We start from the raw sequence: 16,074 nt of genomic DNA, 5'->3' as shown, positions 1-16,074 counted from the left end.
CTTCCTGCTCACTCCAGTCTCCCCGCTCACTCCAGTCTCCCCTCTCACTCCAGACTCCCCGCTCACTCCAGTCTCCCCGCTCACTCCAGTCTCCCCGCTCACTGCTGTCTCCCCGCTCACTGCTGTCTCCCCGCTCACTCCAGTCTCACCGTTCACTCCAGTCTCCCTGCTCACTCCAGTCTCCCCGCTCACTGCAGTCTCCCTGCTCACTCCAGTCTCCGGCTCACTCCAGTCTCCCCGCTCACTCCAGACTCAACGCTCACTCCAGTCTCCCCGTTCGCTCCAGTCTCCCCGCTTGCTCCAGTCTCCCCGCTCGCTCCAGTCTCCCCGCTCACTCCAGTCTCCCCGCTCCCTCCAGTTTCCCTGCTCACTCCAGTCTCCCCGCTCACTCCAGTCTCCCCGCTCACTCCAGTCTCCCCGTTCACTCCAGTCTCCCCGCTCACTCCAGTCTCCCCGCTCACTTCAGTCTCCCCGCTCACTCCAGTCTCCCCGCTCACTCCAGTCTCCCCGCTCACTCCAGTCTCGCTGCTCACTCCAGCCTCCCGCTCACTCCAGTCTCCCCGCTCACTCCAGTCTCCCCGCTCACTCCAGTCTCCCCGCTCACTCCAGTCTCCCCATTCACTCCAGTCTCCCCATTGACTCCAGTCTCCCCGCTCACTCCAGTCTCCCCGCTCACTCCAGTCTCCCCGCTCACTCCAGTATCCCCGCTCACTCCAGTCTCCCCGCTCACTCCAGTCTCCCCGCTCACTCCAGTCTCCCTGCTCACTCCAGTCTCCCCGCTCACTCCAGTCTCCCCGCTCACTCCGTCTGCCCGCTCACTCCAGTCTCCCCGCTCACTCCAGTCTCCCCGCTCACTGCTGTCTCCGCGCTCACTCCAGTCTCCCCGCTCACTCCAGTCTCCCCGCTCACTCCAGTCTCCCCGCTCACTCCAGTCTCCCCGCTCACTCCGTCTGCCCGCTCACTCCAGTCTCCCCGCTCACTCCAGTATCCCCGCTCACTCCAGTCTCCCCGCTCACTCCAGTCTCCCCGCTCACTCCAGTCTCCCTGATCACTCCAGACTCCCCGCCCGCTCCAGTCTCCCCGCTCGCTCCAGTCTCCCCGCTCACTCCAGTCTCCCCGAACGCTCCAGTCTCCCTGCTCACTCCAGTCTCCCCGCTCACTCCAGTCTCCCCGCACACTCCAGTCTCCCCGCTCACTCCGTCTGCCCGCTCACTCCAGTCTCCCCGCTCTCTCCAGTCTCCCCGCTCACTCCAGTCTCCCCGCTCACTCCAGTCTCCCCGCTCACTCCAGACCTCCCGCTCACTCCAGTCACCCCGCTCACTCCAGTCTCCCTGCTCACTCCAGTCCCCCGCTCCCTCCAGTGTCTCCGCTCTCTCCAGTCTCCCCGCTCACTCCAGTCTCCCCGCTCCCTCCAGTCTCCCCGCTCACTCCATTCTCCCCGCTCATTCAAGTCTCCCCGCTCACTCCAGTCTCCCCGCTCACTCCAATCTCCCCGCTCACTCCAGTCTCCCCGCTCACTCCGTCTGCCCACTCACTCCAGTCTCACTCCAGTCTCCCCGCTCACTGCTGTCTCCCCGCTTTCTGCAGTCTCCCCGCTCACTCCAGTCTCTCCGCTCACTCCAGTCTCCCCGCTCACTCCAGTCTCCCCGCTCACTCCAGTCTCCCTGCTCACTCCAGTCCCCCGCTCCCTCCAGTCTCGCCGCACTCTCCAGTCTCCCCGCTCTCTCCAGTCTCCCCGCTCACTCCAGTCTCCCCGCTCCCTCCTGTCTTCCTGCTCACTCCAGTCTCCCCGCTCACTCCAGTCTCCCCTCTCACTCCGGTCTCCCCGCTCACTCCAGTCTCCCCGCTCACTCCAGTCTCCCCGCTCACTCCAGTCTCCCTGCTCACTCCAGTCCCCCGCTCCCTCCAGTCTCGCCGCTCTCTCCAGTCTCCCCGCTCACTCCAGCCTCCCCGCTCCGTCCAGTCTCCCCGCTCACTCCAGTCTCCCCGCTCACTCCAGACTCCCCGCTCACTCCAGTCTCCCCGCTCACTCCAGTCTCCCCGCTCACTGCTGTCTCCCCGCTCACTGCTGTCTCCCCGCTCACTCCAGTCTCACCGTTCACTCCAGTCTCCCTGCTCACTCCAGTCTCCCCGCTCACTCCAGTCTCCCTGCTCACTCCAGTCTCCCTGCTCACTCCAGTCCCCCGCTCCCTCCAGTCTCGCCGCACTCTCCAGTCTCCCCGCTCTCTCCAGTCTCCCCGCTCACTCCAGTCTCCCCGCTCCCTCCTGTCTTCCTGCTCACTCCAGTCTCCCCGCTCACTCCAGTCTCCCCTCTCACTCCGGTCTCCCCGCTCACTCCAGTCTCCCCGCTCACTCCAGTCTCCCCGCTCACTCCAGTCTCCCTGCTCACTCCAGTCCCCCGCTCCCTCCAGTCTCGCCGCTCTCTCCAGTCTCCCCGCTCACTCCAGCCTCCCCGCTCCGTCCAGTCTCCCCGCTCACTCCAGTCTCCCCGCTCACTCCAGACTCCCCGCTCACTCCAGTCTCCCCGCTCACTCCAGTCTCCCCGCTCACTGCTGTCTCCCCGCTCACTGCTGTCTCCCCGCTCACTCCAGTCTCACCGTTCACTCCAGTCTCCCTGCTCACTCCAGTCTCCCCGCTCACTCCAGTCTCCCTGCTCACTCCAGTCTCCGGCTCACTCCAGTCTCCCCGCTCACTCCAGACTCAACGCTCACTCCAGTCTCCCCGTTCGCTCCAGTCTCCCCGCTTGCTCCAGTCTCCCCGCTCGCTCCAGTCTCCCCGCTCACTCCAGTCTCCCCGCTCCCTCCAGTTTCCCTGCTCACTCCAGTCTCCCCGCTCACTCCAGTCTCCCCGCTCACTCCAGTCTCCCCGTTCACTCCAGTCTCCCCGCTCACTCCATTCTCCCCGCTCACTTCAGTCTCCCCGCTCACTCCAGTCTCCCCGCTCACTCCAGTCTCCCCGCTCACTCCAGTCTCGCTGCTCACTCCAGCCTCCCGCTCACTCCAGTCTCCCCGCTCACTCCAGTCTCCCCGCTCACTCGAGTCTCCCCGCTCACTCCAGTCTCCCCATTCACTCCAGTCTCCCCATTGACTCCAGTCTCCCCGCTCACTCCAGTCTCCCCACTCACTCCAGTCTCCCCGCTCACTCCAGTATCCCCGCTCACTCCAGTCTCCCCGCTCACTCCAGTCTCCCCGCTCACTCCAGTCTCCCTGCTCACTCCAGTCTCCCCGCTCACTCCAGTCTCCCCGCTCACTCCGTCTGCCCGCTCACTCCAGTCTCCCCGCTCACTCCAGTCTCCCCGCTCACTGCTGTCTCCGCGCTCACTCCAGTCTCCCCGCTCACTCCAGTCTCCCCGCTCACTCCAGTCTCCCCGCTCACTCCGTCTGCCCGCTCACTCCAGTCTCCCCGCTCACTCCAGTATCCCCGCTCACTCCAGTCTCCCCGCTCACTCCAGTCTCCCCGCTCACTCCAGTCTCCCTGATCACTCCAGACTCCCCGCCCGCTCCAGTCTCCCCGCTCGCTCCAGTCTCCCCGCTCACTCCAGTCTCCCCGAACGCTCCAGTCTCCCTGCTCACTCCAGTCTCCCCGCTCACTCCAGTCTCCCCGCACACTCCAGTCTCCCCGCTCACTCCGTCTGCCCGCTCACTCCAGTCTCCCCGCTCTCTCCAGTCTCCCCGCTCACTCCAGTCTCCCCGCTCACTCCAGTCTCCCCGCTCACTCCAGACCTCCCGCTCACTCCAGTCACCCCGCTCACTCCAGTCTCCCTGCTCACTCCAGTCCCCCGCTCCCTCCAGTGTCTCCGCTCTCTCCAGTCTCCCCGCTCACTCCAGTCTCCCCGCTCCCTCCAGTCTCCCCGCTCACTCCAATCTCCCCGCTCACTCCAGTCTCCCCTCTCACTCCAGTCTCCCCGCTCACTGCAGTCTCCCCGCTCACTCCAGTCTCCCCGCTCACTCCATTCTCCCCGCTCACTCCAGTCCCCCGCTCCCTCCATTCTCGCCGCTCTCTCCATTCTCCCCGCTCACTCCAGCCTCCCCGCTCCCTCCAGTCTCCCCGCTCACTCCAGTCTCCCCGCTCACTCCAGACTCCCCGCTCAATCCAGTCTCCCCGCTCACTCCAGTCTCCCCGCTCACTGCTGTCTCCCCGCTCACTGCTGTCTCCCCGCTTTCTCGAGTCTCCCCGCTCACTCCAGTCTCTCCGCTCACTCCAGTCTCCCCGCTCACTCCAGTCTCCCCGCTCACTCCAGTCTCCCTGCTCACTCCAGTCCCCCGCTCCCTCCAGTCTCGCCGAACTCTCCAGTCTTCCCGCTCTCTCCAGTCTCCCCGCTCACTCCAGTCTCCCCGCTCCCTCCAGTCTTCCTGCTCACTCCAGTCTCCCCGCTCACTCCAGTCTCCCCTCTCAATCCAGTCTCCCCGCTCACTCCAGTCTCCCCGCTCACTCCCGTCTCCCCGCTCACTCCAGTCTCCCTGCTCACTCCAGTCCCCCGCTCCCTCCAGTCTCGCCGCTCTCTCCAGTCTCCCCGCTCACTCCAGCCTCCCCGTTCCCTCCAGTCTCCCCGCTCACTCCAGTCTCCCCGCTCACTCCAGACTCCCCGCTCACTCCAGTCTCCCTGCTCACTCCAGTCTCCCCGCTCACTGCTGTCTCCCCGCTCACTGCTGTCTCCCCACTCACTCCAGTCTCCCCGCTCACTCCAGTCTCCCCGCTCACTCCAGTCTCCCCGCTCACTCCAGTCTCCCCGTTCACTCCAATCTCCGGCTCACTCCAGTCTCCCCGATCACTCCAGACTCAACGCTCACTCCAGTCTCCCCGTTCGCTCCAGTCTCCCCGCTCGCTCCAGTCTCCCTGCTCACTCCAGTCTCCCCGCTCACTCCAGTCTCCCCGCTCACTCCAGTCTCCGGCTCACTCCAGTCTCCCCGCTCACTCCAGACTCAACACTCACTCCAGTCTCCCCGCTCACTCCAGTCTCCCGCTCACTCCAGTCTCCCCGCTCACTCCAGTCTCCCCGCTCACTCCAGTCTCCCTGCTCACTCCAGTCTCCCCGCTCACTCCAGTCTCCCCGCACACTCCAGTCTCCCCGCTCACTCCGTCTGCCCGCTCACTCCAGTCTCCCCGCTCTCTCCAGTCTCCCCGCTCACTCCAGTCTCCCCGCTCACTCCAGTCTCCCCGCTCACTCCAGACTTCCCGCTCACTCCAGTCTCCCCGTTCACTCCAGTCTCCCTGCTCACTCCAGTCCCCCGCTCCCTCCAGTGTCTCCGCTATCTCCAGTCTCCCCGCTCACTCCAGTCTCCCCGCTCCCTCCAGTCTCCCCGCTCACTCCAATCTCCCCGCTCACTCCAGTCTCCCCCCTCACTCCAGTCTCCCCGCTCACTGCAGTCTCCCCGCTCACTCCAGTCTCCCCGCTCACTCCATTCTCCCCGCTCACTCCAGTCCCCCGCTCCCTCCATTCTCGCCGCTCTCTCCAGTCTCCCCGCTCACTCCAGCCTCCCCGCTCCCTCCAGTCTCCCCGCTCACTCCAGTCTCCCCGCTCACTCCAGACTCCCCGCTCACTCCAGTCTCCCCGCTCACTCAAGTCTCCCCGCTCACTGCTGTCTCCCCGCTCACTGCAGTCTCCCCGCTCACTCCAGTCTCCCCGGTCACTCCAGTCTCCCTGCTCACTCCAGTCTCTCCGCTCACTGCTGTCTCCCCGGTCACTCCAGTCTCCCCGCTCACTCCAGTCTCCCCACTCACTCCAGTCTCCCCACTCACTCCAGTCTCCCCGCTCACTGCTGTCTCCCCGTTTTCTCCAGTCTCCCCGCTCACTCCAGCCTCCCCGCTCACTCCAGTCACCCCCTCACTCCAGTCTCCCCGCTCACTCCAGTCTCCCCGCTCACTCCAGTCTCCCCGCTCACTCCAGTCTCCCAGCTCCCTCCAGACTCCCCGCCCGCTCCAGTCTCCCCGCTCGCTCCAGTCTCCCCGCTCGCTCCAGTCTCCCCGCTCTCTCCAGTCTCCCCGCTCGCTCCAGTCTCCCCGCTCGCTCCAGTTTCCCCGCTCCCTCCAGTCTCCCCGCTCACTACAATCTCCCCGCTCACTACAGTCTCCCTGCTCACTCCCGTCTCCCCGGTCACTCCAGTCTCCCCGCTCACTCCAGTCTCCCCGCTCACTCCAGTCTCCCCGCTCACTCCAGTCTCCCCGCTCACTCCAGTCTCCCCGAACAATCCAGTCTCCCCGCTCGCTCCAGTCTCCCCGCTCTCTCCAGGCTCCCCGCTCGCTCCAGTCTCCCCGCTCTCTCCAGTCTGCCCGCTCACTCCAGTCTCCCCGTACACTCCAGCCTCCCCGCTCACTCCAGTCTCCCCTCTCACTTCTTTCTCCCCGCTCACTCCAGTCTCCCCGCTCACTCCAGTCCCCCGCTCCCTCCATTCTCGCCGCTCTCTCCATTCTCCCCGCTCACTCCAGCCTCCCCGCTCCCTCCAGTCTCCCCGCTCACTCCAGTCTCCCCGCTCACTCCAGACTCCCCGCTCAATCCAGTCTCCCCGCTCACTCCAGTCTCCCCGCTCACTGCTGTCTCCCCGCTCACTGCTGTCTCCCCGCTTTCTCCAGTCTCCCCGCTCACTCCAGTCTCTCCGCTCACTCCAGTCTCCCCGCTCACTCCAGTCTCCCCGCTCACTCCAGTCTCCCTGCTCACTCCAGTCCCCCGCTCCCTCCAGTCTCGCCGCACTCTCCAGTCTCCCCGCTCTCTCCAGTCTCCCCGCTCACTCCAGTCTCCCCGCTCCCTCCAGTCTTCCTGCTCACTCCAGTCTCCCCGCTCACTCCAGTCTCCCCTCTCACTCCAGTCTCCCCGCTCACTCAAGTCTCCCCGCTCACTCCCGTCTCCCCGCTCACTCCAGTCTCCCTGCTCACTCCAGTCCCCCGCTCCCTCCAGTCTCGCCGCTCTCTCCAGTCTCCCCGCTCACTCCAGCCTCCCCGCTCCCTCCAGTCTCCCCGCTCACTCCAGTCTCCCCGCTCACTCCAGACTCCCCGCTCACTCCAGTCTCCCTGCTCACTCCAGTCTCCCCGCTCACTGCTGTCTCCCCGCTCACTGCTGTCTCCCCGCTCACTCCAGTCTCCCCGCTCACTCCAGTCTCCCCGCTCACTCCAGTCTCCCCGCTCACTCCAGTCTCCCCGCTCACTCCAGTCTCCGGCTCACTCCAGTCTCCCCGATCACTCCAGACTCAACGCTCACTCCAGTCTCCCCGTTCGCTCCAGTCTCCCCGCTCGCTCCAGTCTCCCTGCTCACTCCAGTCTCCCCGCTCACTCCAGTCTCCCCGCTCACTCCAGTCTCCGGCTCACTCCAGTCTCCCCGCTCACTCCAGACTCAACACTCACTCCAGTCTCCCCGCTCACTCCAGTCTCCCGCTCACTCCAGTCTCCCCGCTCACTCCAGTCTCCCCGCTCACTCCAGTCTCCCTGCTCACTCCAGTCTCCCCGCTCACTCCAGTCTCCCCGCACACTCCAGTCTCCCCGCTCACTCCGTCTGCCCGCTCACTCCAGTCTCCCCGCTCTCTCCAGTCTCCCCGCTCACTCCAGTCTCCCCGCTCACTCCAGTCTCCCCGCTCACTCCAGACTTCCCGCTCACTCCAGTCTCCCCGCTCACTCCAGTCTCCCTGCTCACTCCAGTCCCCCGCTCCCTCCAGTGTCTCCGCTATCTCCAGTCTCCCCGCTCACTCCAGTCTCCCCGCTCCCTCCAGTCTCCCCGCTCACTCCAATCTCCCCGCTCACTCCAGTCTCCCCCCTCACTCCAGTCTCCCCGCTCACTGCAGTCTCCCCGCTCACTCCAGTCTCCCCGCTCACTCCATTCTCCCCGCTCACTCCAGTCCCCCGCTCCCTCCATTCTCGCCGCTCTCTCCAGTCTCCCCGCTCACTCCAGCCTCCCCGCTCCCTCCAGTCTCCCCGCTCACTCCAGTCTCCCCGCTCACTCCAGACTCCCCGCTCACTCCAGTCTCCCCGCTCACTCCAGTCTCCCCGCTCACTGCTGTCTCCCCGCTCACTGCAGTCTCCCCGCTCACTCCAGTCTCCCCGGTCACTCCAGTCTCCCTGCTCACTCCAGTCTCTCCGCTCACTGCTGTCTCCCCGTTCACTGCTGTCTCCCCGCTCACTCCAGTCTCCCCGGTCACTCCAGTCTCCCTGCTCACTCCAGTCTCCCCGATCACTCCAGTCTCCCCGCTCACTCCAGTCTCCCGCTCACTCCAATCTCCCCGCACACTCCAGACTCCCCGCTCACTCCAGTCTCCCCGCTCACTCCAGTCTCCCTGTTCGCTCCAGTCTCCCCGCTCGCTCCAGTCTCCCCGCTCACTCCAGTCTCCCCGTTCACTCCAGTCTCCCCGCTCACTCCAGTCTCCCCACTCACTCCAGTCTCCCCACTCACTCCAGTCTCCCCGCTCACTGCTGTCTCCCCGTTTTCTCCAGTCTCCCCGCTCACTCCAGCCTCCCCGCTCACTCCAGTCACCCCCTCACTCCAGTCTCCCCGCTCACTCCAGTCTCCCCGCTCACTCCAGTCTCCCCGCTCACTCCAGTCTCCCAGCTCCCTCCAGACTCCCCGCCCGCTCCAGTCTCCCCGCTCGCTCCAGTCTCCCGCTCGCTCCAGTCTCCCCGCTCTCTCCAGTCTCCCCGCTCGCTCCAGTCTCCCCGCTCGCTCCAGTTTCCCCGCTCCCTCCAGTCTCCCCGCTCACTACAATCTCCCCGCTCACTACAGTCTCCCTGCTCACTCCCGTCTCCCCGGTCACTCCAGTCTCCCCGCTCACTCCAGTCTCCCCGCTCACTCCAGTCTCCCCGCTCACTCCAGTCTCCCCGCTCACTCCAGTCTCCCCGAACAATCCAGTCTCCACGCTCGCTCCAGTCTCCCCGCTCTCTCCAGGCTCCCCGCTCGCTCCAGTCTCCCCGCTCTCTCCAGTCTGCCCGCTCACTCCAGTCTCCCCATACACTCCAGCCTCCCCGCTCACTCCAGTCTCCCCTCTCACTTCTTTCTCCCCGCTCACTCCAGTCTCCCCGCTCACTCCAGTCTCCCCGCTCACTCCAGTCTCCCCGAACACTCCAGTCTCCCCGAACACTCCAGTCTCCCCGTTCACTCCAGTCTCCCCGCTCACTCCAGACTGCCCGCTCACTCCAGTCTCCCCGAACACTCCAGTCACCCCGCTCACTGCTGTCTCCCCGCTCACTCCAGTCTCCCCACTCACTCCAGTCTCCCCGCTCACTCCAGTCTCCCCGCTCATTCAAGTCTCCCCGCTCACTCCAGTCTCCCCGCTCACTCCAATCTGCCCGCTCACTCCAGTCTCCCCGCTCACTCCGTCTGCCCACTCACTCCAGTCTCACTCCAGTCTCCCCGCTCACTGCTGTCTCCCCGCTTTCTGCAGTCTCCCCGCTCACTCCAGTCTCTCCGCTCACTCCAGTCTCCCCGCTCACTCCAGTCTCCCCGCTCACTCCAGTCTCCCTGCTCACTCCAGTCCCCCGCTCCCTCCAGTCTCGCCGCACTCTCCAGTCTCCCCGCTCTCTCCAGTCTCCCCGCTCACTCCAGTCTCCCCACTCCCTCCAGTCTTCCTGCTCACTCCAGTCTCCCCGCTCACTCCTGTCTCCCCTCTCACTCCAGTCTCCCCGCTCACTCCAGTCTCTCCGCTCACTCCAGTCTCCCCGCTCATTCCAGTCTCCCCGCTCACTCCAGTCTCCCCGCTCACTGCTGTCTCCCCGCTCACTGCTGTCTCCCCGCTCACTCCAGTCTCCCTGCTCACTCCAGTCCCCCGCTCCCTCCAGTCTCGCCGCTCTCTCCAGTCTCCCCGCTCACTCCAGCCTCCCCGCTCCCTCCAGTCTCCCCGCTCACTCCAGTCTCCCCGCTCACTACAGACTCCCCGCTCACTCCAGTCTCCCCGCTCACTCCAGTCTCCCCGCTCACTGCTGTCTCCCCGCTCACTGCTGTCTCCCCGCTCACTCCAGTCTCACCTTTCACTCCAGTCTCCCTGCTCACTCCAGTCTCCCCGCTCACTCCAGTCTCCCCGCTCACTCCAGTCTCCGGCTCACTCCAGTCTCCCCGCTCACTCCAGACTCAACGCTCACTCCAGTCTCCCCGTTTGCTCCAGTCTCCCCGCTCGCTCCAGTCTCCCCGCTCGCTCCAGTCTCCCCGCTCACTCCAGTCTCCCCGCTCCCTCCAGTTTCCCCGCTCACTCCAGTCTCCCCGCTCACTCCAGTCTCCCCGCTCACTCCAGTCTCCCCGTTCACTCCAGTCTCCCCGCTCACTCCAGTCTCCCCGCTCACTTCAGTCTCCCCGCTCACTCCAGTCTCCCCGCTCACTCCAGTCTCCCCGCTCACTCCAGTCTCGCTGCTCACTCCAGCCTCCCGCTCACTCCAGTCTCCCCGCTCACTCCAGTCTCCCCGCTCACTCCAGTCTCCCCGCTCACTCCAGTCTCCCCATTCACTCCAGTCACCCCATTGACTCCAGTCTCCCCGCTCACTCCAGTCTCCCCGCTCACTCCAGTCTCCCCGCTCACTCCAGTATCCCCGCTCACTCCAGTCTCCCCGCTCACTCCAGTCTCCCCGCTCACTCCAGTCTCCCCGCTCACTCCAGTCTCCCCGCTCACTCCAGTCTCCCCGCTCACTCCGTCTGCCCGCTCACTCCAGTCTCCCCGCTCACTCCAGTCTCCCCGCTCACTGCTGTCTCCGCGCTCACTCCAGTCTCCCCGCTCACTCCAGTCTCCCCGCTCACTCCAGTCTCCCCGCTCACTCCAGTCTCCCCGCTCACTCCGTCTGCCCGCTCACTCCAGTCTCCCCGCTCACTCCAGTATCCCCGCTCACTCCAGTCTCCCCGATCACTCCAGTCTCCCCGCTCACTCCAGTCTCCCGCTCACTCCAATCTCCCCGCACACTCCAGACTCCCCGCTCACTCCAGTCTCCCCGCTCACTCCAGTCTCCCTGTTCGCTCCAGTCTCCCCGCTCGCTCCAGTCTCCCCGCTCACTACAATCACCCCGCTCACTCCAGTCTCCCCGCTCACTCCAGTCTCCCCGCTCACTCCAGTCTCCCCGTTCACTCCAGTCTCCCCGCTCACTCCAGTCTCCCCACTCACTCCAGTCTCCCCACTCACTCCAGTCTCCCCGCTCACTGCTGTCTCCCCGTTTTCTCCAGTCTCCCCGCTCACTCCAGCCTCCCCGCTCACTCCAGTCACCCCCTCACTCCAGTCTCCCCGCTCACTCCAGTCTCCCCGCTCACTCCAGTCTCCCCGCTCACTCCAGTCTCCCAGCTCCCTCCAGACTCCCCGCCCGCTCCAGTCTCCCCGCTCGCTCCAGTCTCCCCGCTCACTCCAGTCTCCCCGCTCACTCCAGTCTCCCCGCTCACTCCAGTCTCCCCATTCACTCCAGTCACCCCATTGACTCCAGTCTCCCCGCTCACTCCAGTCTCCCCGCTCACTCCATTCTCCCCGCTCACTCCAGTATCCCCGCTCACTCCAGTCTCCCCGCTCACTCCAGTCTCCCCGCTCACTCCAGTCTCCCCGCTCACTCCAGTCTCCCCGCTCACTCCAGTCTCCCCGCTCACTCCGTCTGCCCGCTCACTCCAGTCTCCCCGCTCACTCCAGTCTCCCCGCTCACTGCTGTCTCCGCGCTCACTCCAGTCTCCCCGCTCACTCCAGTCTCCCCGCTCACTCCAGTCTCCCCGCTCACTTCAGTCTCCCCGCTCACTCCGTCTGCCCGCTCACTCCAGTCTCCCCGCTCACTCCAGTATCCCCGCCCACTCCAGTCTCCCCGCTCACTCCAGTCTCCCCGCTCACTCCAGTCTCCCTGATCACTCCAGACTCCCCGCCCGCTCCAGTCTCCCCGCTCGCTCCAGTCTCCCCGCTCGCTCCAGTCTCCCCACTCGCTCCAGTCTCCCCGCTCTCTCCAGTCTCCCCGCTGGCTCCAGTCTCCCCGCTCGCTCCAGTTTCCCTGCTCCCTCCAGTCTCCCCGCTCACTACAATCTCCCCGCTCACTTCAGTCTCCCTGCTCACTCCCGTCTCCCCGCTCACTCCAGTCTCCCCGCTCACTCCAGTCTCCCCGCTCACTCCAGTCTCCCCGCTCGCTCCAGTCTCCCCGCTCACTCCAGTCTCCCCGAACGCTCCAGTCTCCCCGCTCGCTCCAGTCTCCCCGCTCTCTCCAGTCTCCCCGCTCGCTCCAGTCTCCCCGCTCTCTCCAGTCTCCCCGCGCACTCCAGTCTCCCCGTTCACTCCAGTCTCCCCGCTCACTCCAGTCTCCCCTCTCACTTCTGTCTCCCCGCTCACTTTAGTCTCCCCGCTCACTCCAGTCTCCCCGCTCACTCCAGTCTCCCCGAACACTCCAGTCTCCCCGAACACTCCAGTCTCCCCGTTCACTCCAGTCTCCCCGCACACTCCAGTCTCCCCGCTCACTACAGTCTCCCCGAACACTCCAGTCACCCCGCTCACTCCAGTCTCCCCATTCACTCCAGTCTCCCCGCTCACTCCAGTCTCCCCACTCACTCCAGTCTCCCCGCTCACTCCAGTCTCCCCGCTCACTGCTGTCTCCCCGCTCACTCCAGCCTCCCCGCTCCCTCCAGTCTCCCCGCTGACTCCAGTCTCCCCGCTCCCTCCAGTCTCCCCGCTCACTACAATCTCCCCGCTCACTACAGTCTCCCTGCTCACTCCAGTCTCCCCACTCACTCCAGTCTCCCCGCTCACTCCAGTCTCCCCGCTCTCTCCAGTCTCCCCGCTCACTCCAGTCTCCCCGCGCACTCCAGTCTCCACGAACACTCCAGTCTCCCCGCTCGCTCCAGTCTCCCCGCTCTCTCCAGTCTCCCCGCTCGCTCCAGTCTCCCCGCTCTCTCCAGTCTCCCCGCTCACTCCAGTCTCCCCGTTCACTCCAGTCTCCCCGCTCACTCCAGTCTCCCCTCTCACTTCTGTCTCCCCGCTCACTCCAGTCTCCCCGCTCACTCCAGCCTCCCCTCTCACTCCAGTCCCCCCGCTCACTCCAGTCTCCCCGAGCACTCCAGTCTCCCCGCTCACTGCTGTCTCCCCGCTTTCTCCAGCCTCCCCGCTCACTCCAGCCTCCCCGCTCACTCCAGTCACCCCGCTCACTCCAGTCTCCCCATTCACTCCAGTCTCCCCGCTCACTCCAGTGTCCCCACTCACTCCAGTCTCCCCGCTCACTCCAGTCTCCCCGCTCAATCCAGTCTCCCCGCTCACTCCAGTCTCCCCGCTCACTCCAGACTCAACGCTCACTCCAGTCTCCCCGTTCGCTCCAGTCTCCCCGCTCGCTCCAGTCTCCCCGTTCACTCCAGTCTCCCCGCTCACTCCAGTCTCCCCTCTCACTTCTGTCTCCCCGCTCACTCCAGTCTCCCCGCTCACTCCAGTCTCCCCTCTCACTCCAGTCCCCCCGCTCACTCCAGTCTCCCCGAACACTCCAGTCTCCCCGAACACTCCAGTCACCCCGCTCACTCCAGTCTCCCCATTCACTCCAGTCTCCCCGCTCACTTCAGTCTCCCCGCTCACTCCAGTCTCCCCGCTCACTCCAGTCTCCCCGCGCATTCCAGTCTCCACGAACACTCCAGTCTCCCCGCTCGCTCCAGTCTCCCCGCTCTCTCCAGTCTCCCCGCTCGCTCCAGTCTCCCCGCTCTCTCCAGTCTCCCCGCTCACTCCAGTCTCCCCGTTCACTCCAGTCTCCCCGCTCACTCCAGTCTCCCCTCTCACTTCTGTCTCCCCGCTCACTCCAGTCTCCCCGCTCACTCCAGCCTCCCCTCTCACTCCAGTCCCCCCGCTCACTCCAGTCTCCCCGAGCACTCCAGTCTCCCCGCTCACTGCTGTCTCCCCGCTTTCTCCAGCCTCCCCGCACACTCCAGCCTCCCCGCTCACTCCAGTCACCCCGCTCACTCCAGTCTCCCCATTCACTCCAGTCTCCCCGCTCACTCCAGTGTCCCCACTCACTCCAGTCTCCCCGCTCACTCCAGTCTCCCCGCTCAATCCAGTCTCCCCGCTCACTCCAGTCTCCCCGCTCACTCCAGACTCAACGCTCACTCCAGTCTCCCCGTTCGCTCCAGTCTCCCCGCTCGCTCCAGTCTCCCTGTTCACTCCAGTCTCCCCGCTCACTCCAGTCTCCCCTCTCACTTCTGTCTCCCCGCTCACTCCAGTCTCCCCGCTCACTCCAGTCTCCCCTCTCACTCCAGTCCCCCCGCTCACTCCAGTCTCCCCGAACACTCCAGTCTCCCCGAACACTCCAGTCACCCCGCTCACTCCAGTCTCCCCATTCACTCCAGTCTCCCCGCTCACTTCAGTCTCCCCGCTCACTCCAGTCTCCCCGCTCACTCCAGTCTCCCCGCGCACTCCAGTCTCCACGAACACTCCAGTCTCCCCGCTCGCTCCAGTCTCCCCGCTCACTCCAGTCTCCCCGCTCACTCCAGTCTCCCCGCTCACTCCAGTCTCCCCATTCACTCCAGTCACCCCATTGACTCCAGTCTCCCCGCTCACTCCAGTCTCCCCGCTCACTCCAGTCTCCCCGCTCACTCCAGTATCCCCGCTCACTCCAGTCTCCCCGCTCACTCCAGTCTCCCCGCTCACTCCAGTCTCCCCGCTCACTCCAGTCTCCCCGCTCACTCCAGTCTCCCCGCTCACTCCGTCTGCCCGCTCACTCCAGTCTCCCCGCTCACTCCAGTCTCCCCGCTCACTGCTGTCTCCGCGCTCACTCCAGTCTCCCCGCTCACTCCAGTCTCCCCGCTCACTCCAGTCTCCCCGCTCACTCCAGTCTCCCCGCTCACTCCGTCTGCCCGCTCACTCCAGTCTCCCCGCTCACTCCAGTATCCCCGCTCACTCCAGTCTCCCCGATCACTCCAGTCTCCCCGCTCACTCCAGTCTCCCGCTCACTCCAATCTCCCCGCACACTCCAGACTCCCCGCTCACTCCAGTCTCCCCGCTCACTCCAGTCTCCCTGTTCGCTCCAGTCTCCCCGCTCGCTCCAGTCTCCCCGCTCACTACAGTCACCCCGCTCACTCCAGTCTCCCCGCTCACTCCAGTCTCCCCGCTCACTCCAGTCTCCCCGTTCACTCCAGTCTCCCCGCTCACTCCAGTCTCCCCACTCACTCCAGTCTCCCCACTCACTCCAGTCTCCCCGCTCACTGCTGTCTCCCCGTTTTCTCCAGTCTCCCCGCTCACTCCAGCCTCCCCGCTCACTCCAGTCACCCCCTCACTCCAGTCTCCCCGCTCACTCCAGTCTCCCCGCTCACTCCAGTCTCCCCGCTCACTCCAGTCTCCCAGCTCCCTCCAGACTCCCCGCCCGCTCCAGTCTCCCCGCTCGCTCCAGTCTCCCCGCTCACTCCAGTCTCCCCGCTCACTCCAGTCTCCCCATTCACTCCAGTCACCCCATTGACTCCAGTCTCCCCGCTCACTCCAGTCTCCCCGCTCACTCCAGTCTCCCCGCTCACTCCAGTATCCCCGCTCACTCCAGTCTCCCCGCTCACTCCAGTCTCCCCGCTCACTCCAGTCTCCCCGCTCACTCCAGTCTCCCCGCTCACTCCAGTCTCCCCGCTCACTCCGTCTGCCCGCTCACTCCAGTCTCCCCGCTCACTCCAGTCTCCCCGCTCACTGCTGTCTCCGCGCTCACTCCAGTCTCCCCGCTCACTCCAGTCTCCCCGCTCACTCCAGTCTCCCCGCTCACTTCAGTCTCCCCGCTCACTCCGTCTGCCCGCTCACTCCAGTCTCCCCGCTCACTCCAGTATCCCCGCTCACTCCAGTCTCCCCGCTCACTCCAGTCTCCCCGCTCACTCCAGTCTCCCTGATCACTCCAGACTCCCCGCCCGCTCCAGTCTCCCCGCTCGCTCCAGTCTCCCCGCTCGCTCCAGTCTCCCCACTCGCTCCAGTCTCCCCGCTCTCTCCAGTCTCCCCGCTGGCTCCAGTCTCCCCGCTCGCTCCAGTTTCCCTGCTCCCTCCAGTCTCCCCGCTCACTACAATCTCCCCGCTCACTTCAGTCTCCCTGCTCACTCCCGTCTCCCCGCTCACTCCAGTCTCCCCGCTCACTCCAGTCTCCCCGCTCACTCCAGTCTCCCCGCTCGCTCCAGTCTCCCCGCTCACTCCAGTCTCCCCGAACGCTCCAGTCTCCCCGCTCGCTCCA

Source organism: Somniosus microcephalus, chromosome 32 (assembly GCF_052327205.1).
Source record: "Somniosus microcephalus isolate GS21.2 chromosome 32, FLI_Smic_1.0, whole genome shotgun sequence".
NCBI classification, from domain to species: domain Eukaryota; kingdom Metazoa; phylum Chordata; class Chondrichthyes; order Squaliformes; family Somniosidae; genus Somniosus; species Somniosus microcephalus.
Note: the sequence above shows the minus strand (reverse complement) of the source record.